The sequence below is a fragment of the Talpa europaea genome, assembly GCF_964194135.1.
Source record: "Talpa europaea genome assembly, chromosome: 10".
NCBI lineage: Eukaryota > Metazoa > Chordata > Mammalia > Eulipotyphla > Talpidae > Talpa > Talpa europaea.
In genome coordinates, this window is record NC_140077.1 from 29,368,463 (window position 1) to 29,374,857 (window position 6,395).

Here is a 6,395-nt window from a genome sequence, read left to right on the forward strand (position 1 = left end):
TGTAATTTTATTCTAAAAAGACAGTTTCTTCACATGTTCCCAAAACAATGAGATTGATTTGACGGCTCATGAAGCTTAACATGTGATTTGAATCACATACAGTATTTAAACCAATGCTACTTCAATTAAAAGAAGAGGCCCTTGAATCCTAACTTGTTGAAGACAGGAGCATTTTGCCCTCAATCCTGAGCAAGGCACACTTCCGGTTTACCTGCAGAGGGAAGTACCTTCCAGAAGACTTAAGAAAGGAGACAAAAGAAGGATCAAGGCACATCTATTTCTTTAGACTGAGATTGTTAGGGGGAAAAGGATGTCCTGAAGCTAATTCCATACAGGCTTTGTGGACTCCACCCCCACCCCAGGCCAAAGCCAAAGACACTGGGAACTCCAAATCCCATCAACACCAAAGGGAAGGTGGCTGGGACCTGAGGGTGGGGTTAAGCAGCCAGGTTGGTATAAAGCCAGACACGTGGGCTTTAGGGGGGGGGTCCCCCATTTTGGCTCTCCACCAGCTAGCGGCATCTGGCCAGCTCTGAGAGTGACTTTGGGTTTCCAGGTCGTCGGATCAGGTAGGACGCATTAAAGACTTTATTTCTCCCTGAGTTGTACATTTTCCTTATTGCCTTTTCCCTTGTAAATAAACCTTTTATTAACCTATTGTGTGTGCCTGTAGTGGAGTATTCATAAGTCCCTTCTAAGCGCGCTGGTGAGGACCCACAGCCAGGCAACCCGTTCAATATCGGGGCTGTCCTGTAACAAGGTGTTACTGCGTTTCCAAAGAGAAGGCTCTCCTTAATCACTGACAGAGAAGGGCCAGTTAGTAGACAGATGACTTCTATGTCAAATTCTTGGTTTTATTTTTAGCATTATTTGAAAAGCTCTCCCATTCCCCAAATACCCACACTCAGGTCACTGAATGCCCGAGACGGGTGATCACCAGCTTGTTTTCATTAAGGGGAGAGGGAAGCTGCAACACATGGGGAAAGAAAAACTATTCATCTTGTTAATGCTAAATAAGGAGAAATTGCAAGAAATGGGGGAAAGACAAACTTGTTAACTGTATCACTCAGACACGAAGAAGAAATGATAGTCCTGCAGTCCTTCTGCCTCATCCATCCCATCCACTTACCCAGAGGTAACCCTGTGATTTTTTATCCTCGTCAGACTGATTCATTCCTCATTTAACTCTGATCTAAACTGGAACACAGCGCCGTGGGCACAGTTAGTTCCCAGAAACTTTATGCATTTCAGCTTTTCTTAGACTCGTGAAATCTCATCTTCCCTGCCCTTCTTCCACTCTGGTTATGGAAGGTAGGAGAGAGGTCCTACATAGTGGGAGGTTGCTCTGAGCACTCAAATATGGGCTGTAGTGTTTCAGAGGAGAGCAAGAGGGTTCAATTTTGTCGGGGGCGGGGAGGGGGGGCACATTGTGGAGCTGAGATTCCACAGCCCTTGGAGCTGAAGTTATTCCCCCTAATGCAGATGGGAAAGCCTGCGGTAGGTAAAAAGTATGAATAACTATAAGAAAGTGAAAATCAAAATCAACAAAAAACTATGAACCAGAGACACTTTTTGGGGGGTGGGGGGCAGGAGGGGAGGGGAGGGATTGGGGTCAGAATGGGGGGGTTGCAATTGTATGGGGAATATAAAAATAAAATTTATTATTTAAAAAAAAAAGTATCAAGCTTTTCTGCCCTCCCGCCATCAGGATAGATGACAGAACCCTGCAGTCCTGAATGCATGCCTGATGGCTGGCACCTGGAATAGGGTGTGGGCATATGTAGATGGGATTCACCTGGGCTAAGACTGGGGTTTTTTTAAGGGTGGCGTCATGGGGACGCCAGCAGAAGAGAAGCAGTAGAAGCAGAGAAACAGAAGCAGAACCACGAGAGAAGCAGAGAGAACATAAGAGAAGGCCGGAGAGCCCAGAGTGAAGATTTGCTGGGGGCTGGGAGGCCTGCCAGCCTCCTGGCCCCCCAGCATCCCTGCCTGCTGTGTGCCTGGTAAATTCCAATAAAAGTCTGAAAAGCCACTGAGGGCTCCAGGATTCTTTCCTCCTTTACCTGGTCTGCTGGATCAGAAAACCTGCTCAGTGGCCTGTCCTGCCCTTACACTTGTGATTTCATTTCTCAGCAGAAAATGTCTTGGCAATGAAGTAGGAATCACTATTCACGGAAGAAAAAAATTCTTGACTCAAGAGAAAAGTCCTTGGACAGTAAAATTTAAGTTGAAAGGGAAGGTACGCAGCATAAAATGTTAAGTTAAAGGGTGTAACTGGGCATGCAATGTGACTTCTAATTGGTGAAGTCAATTTTGATATGCCTATCTCTTTTTTTTTTTTATAAATTTTATTGTTATATTCCCCATACAATTGCAGCCCCCCCATTCTGAACCCAATCCCTCCCCTCCCGCCCCCGCCCCCCTAAAAGTATCTCTGGTTCATAGTTTTTTGTTGATTTTGATTTTCACTTTCTTATAGTTATTCATTTTCCTGGTCCCTTATTTAAGTTTTCTAGATTCCTGCTATGAGTGAGACCATCCGGTATTTTTCTTTTTCTTTTTGGCTTATTTCGCTGAGCATGATCCCTTCCAGCGCCATCCATGTTGCTGCAAATTGCATGTGTTTATCTTTTTTGAATGCTGAGTAATATTCCATGGTATATATGGACCACATCTTCTTGATCCAGTCATCTATTTTTGGGCATTTGGGTTGTTTCCAAAGCTTAGCTATTGTAAACAGTGCTGCTATAAACATAGGGGTGCAGGTGTTCTTTGGAATTGATGTTTCTGTGTCCTTTGGGTAAATACCTAGGAGTGGAATTGCTGGATCATATGGAAGCTCTATGTTTAGTAGGTCCAGAAATCTCCACACAGCTTTCCACAGTGGTTGGACCAGTTTGCACTCCCACCAACAGTGCAGAAGAGTTCCTTTTTCTCCACACCCTCGCCAACATTTGTTGTTGCTAGCTTTTTTAATATGTGCCATTCTCACTGGTGTAAGATGGTATCTCATGGTAGTTTTGATTTGCATTTCCCTGATGACAAGTGATGTTGAACATTTTTTCATATGCCTGTTGGCCATTTGCATTTCCTCTTCAGAGAAGTTTCTTTTTAGCTCTTCTGCCCATTTTTTGACTGGATTATTTTCTTTGTTGTTGTTGAGTCTCAACAGCTCTTTGCAGATTTTTGTGATCAGTCCTTTATCATTAGTGTTGGGTGCAAAAATGTTCTCCCAGTTGGTGGGGTTTCTCTTTGTTTTTGTTATTGTCTCTTTTGCTGTGCAAAAGCTCTTTAATTTGATGTAATCCCAGCTGTTTATCTTTGCCTTCACTATCACTGCTTTGGGTGATGTGTCTGTAAAGATGTCTTTGATGTGCAAATCACGTAGTGTTTTGCCTATATTTCCTTCTATATATTTTATGGTTTCAGGTCTTATGTCTAGTTCTTTAATCCATTTTGAGTTGATTTTTGTGTATGGTGTGAGGTAGTGGTCAAGCTTCATTCTTTTGCATGTAGCGACCCAGTTTTCCCAGCACCATTTATTGAACAAACTTTCTTTGCTCCAATGCATAGTCTTTGCTCCTTTGTCAAAGATTAGTTGACCATAAATCTGTGGGTTTATTTCTGGATTTTCTATTCGATTCCATTGGTCTGTATGTCTGTTCTTGTTCCAATACCATGCAGTTTTGATGGTTATGGCTTTGTAGTATAGTTTGAAGTCTGGGAGTGTGATGCCTCCATTCCCTTCTTTTTTTTTCAGGAGAGCTTTGGCTATTTGGGGTTTTTTGTGATTCCATATGAATTTCATCAATAATTGTTCTATTTCTTTGAAGAATGACATTGAAATTTTGATTGGAATAGCATTGAATCTGTATATTGCTTTTGGAAGGATGGCCATTTTAATAATGTTTATTCTTCCAATCCATGAGCAGGGGATGTCTCTCCATTTCTTTGTGTCTTCTTCTATTTCTTTTAACAGTGTTTTATAGTTTTCTTTGTATAGGTCCTTTACCTCTTTTGTTAGGTTTATTCCCAAATATTTGATTTTTTTTGTTTCAATAACAAAAGGGATGGTTTTTTTGATTTCTTCTTCTTCAGATTTATTGTTTGTGTATAGGAAGGCTACTGACTTTTGCGTGTTGATTTTGTATCCTGCCACTTTACTGAACTGATTGATGAGTTGAATTAGCTTTTCCGTGGAGTTTTTGGGGTTCTCTATGTATAATATCATATCGTCTGCAAATAGTGATAGTTTGACTTCTTCTTGTCCTATTTGGATTCCTTGGATGTCTTTCTCTTGTCTTATTGCCCTGGCTAGGACTTCCAGTATTATATTGAAAAGCAGTGGTGAGAGTGGACATCCTTGTCTTGTTCCAGATCTTAATGGAATTGCTTTCAGCTTTTCACCATTGAGAATGATACTGGCTGTTGGCTTGTCATAGATGGCCTTTATGATGTTGAGGTATGTTCCTTGTATCCCAAGAATTTCAAGGGCATTTATCATGAATGGGTGTTGCACTTTGTCGAAAGCTTTCTCAGCATCTATTGATATTATCATATGGTTTTTATATTTCTTTTTGTTGATGTGTTGGATAACGTTGATTGATTTTCGGATGTTAAACCATCCTGTGTCCCTGGAATGAATCCTACTTGGTCGTGGTGAATTATCTTATGGATACATTGTTGGATTCTGATAGCTAAAATTTTATTGAGGATTTTTGCATCAGTGTTCATTAGGGAGATTGGCCTGTAGTTTTCCTTTTTTGTGTTGTCCTTGTTCGGTTTTGGTATTAGTGTAATGTTGGCTTCATAAAACGTGTTTGGTATTGTCCCTTCCTTCTCAATTTTTGGGAAGAGTTTGTGAAGGATAGGCACTAATTTGTCTCTGAATGTTTGGTAGAATTCATTTGTAAATCCATCAGGACCTGGGCTTTTGTTTTTGGGGCGGTTTTTGATTACCATTTCAATTTCGCTAATTGTAATTGGTCTGTTTAGGTGTTCTATTTCTTCTTTATCTAGCTTTGGGTGATTGTAGAGTTGTAGGAATTTGTCCATCTCCTCTAGATTGTTAAACTTGTTTCCATATAACTGTTCATAGTAGTTACTGATTATTCTTTTGATTTCTGCTGTGTCCGTTGTGATTTCTCCTCTTTCATTGATGATCCTGTTTATTTGTGCTTTCTCCCTTTTTTCCTTTGTGAGCCTGGCTAGGGGTTTGTCTATTTTATTGATTTTTTCAAAGAACCAGCTCTTGGTTTCATTGATCTTTTGGATTGTTTTTTTAGTTTCAATTTCATTTATTTCTGCTTTGGTTTTTATTATTTCTTTTCTTCTACTGGTTTTGGGGTTTTTTTGTTGTTCTTTTTCTAGATCTTTGAGCTTCAAGATTAGGTTGTTTCTTTGAGTTCTTTCTTGTTTCTTGATGTGAGCTTCTATTGCTATATATTTTCCTCTTATTACTGCTTTTGCTGCATCCCATACATTTAGGATATTGGTGTCCTCCTTGTCGTTCAATTCAAAAAATTTTTTAATTTCTTCTTTGATCTCCTCATTAGTCCAATGGTCTTCCAGTAGTGTGGTTTTTCATCTCCATGAGGTAGGAAAGTTCCTTGCCTTCTTTTTATGGTTTATTTCTAGTTTGATGCCTTCATGGTCAGAAAAGATGGTTGATATGATTTCAATCTTGGTGTATCTGTTGATGTTTGTCTTGTGCCCCAGTATGTGATCGATCCTGGAGAATGATCCGTGTGCGCTTGAGAAAAATGTGTACTCCGTTTTTTTGGGGTTTAGTGTTCTATAGATGTCTGTTAAGCCCAATTGCTCTAGGTCCTCATTTAGAGCTTTGGTTTCTTTACTTATTTTTTGTCTTGTTGATCTATCCATTGTTGATAGTGGTGTGTTGAAGTCTCCCACTACGTATGTGTTTTCTCTGATGTCTGTTTTCAGAGAGGACAACAGTTGTCTGATATATTTTGGTGCTCCTTCGTTTGGTGAGTATATGTTAATGAGTGTTATTTCTTCTTGAAGTATTGTCCCCTTATGCCTATCTCTTGATGCATATCCAGACATCAATAGTAGTAGCCAGAATAGAAATAGACCAGAATGTCATCACTTTTATACTTTATTGTATTTTTCCATTTTACTTTAATAAAAATGTATTTATCTTGTAGTAAAATATTTGTATGGAAAAAAAAGCCACATCTATACCTGAGACCAGACTTTGAGAGAAAGGGACTAAATCTAAGGCTCCTAAATACTTATGAAAACAGAAACAGACACCAGGAGGGAGAAATTTTTTTTTGCTTCAGATTCTCACTAAGGGTGATTAAATATTTCCAGAGTTATAAGTGATTTGTAATCTCTGGCAAAATCTGATAAGTGAAGCTTGGGCTGAA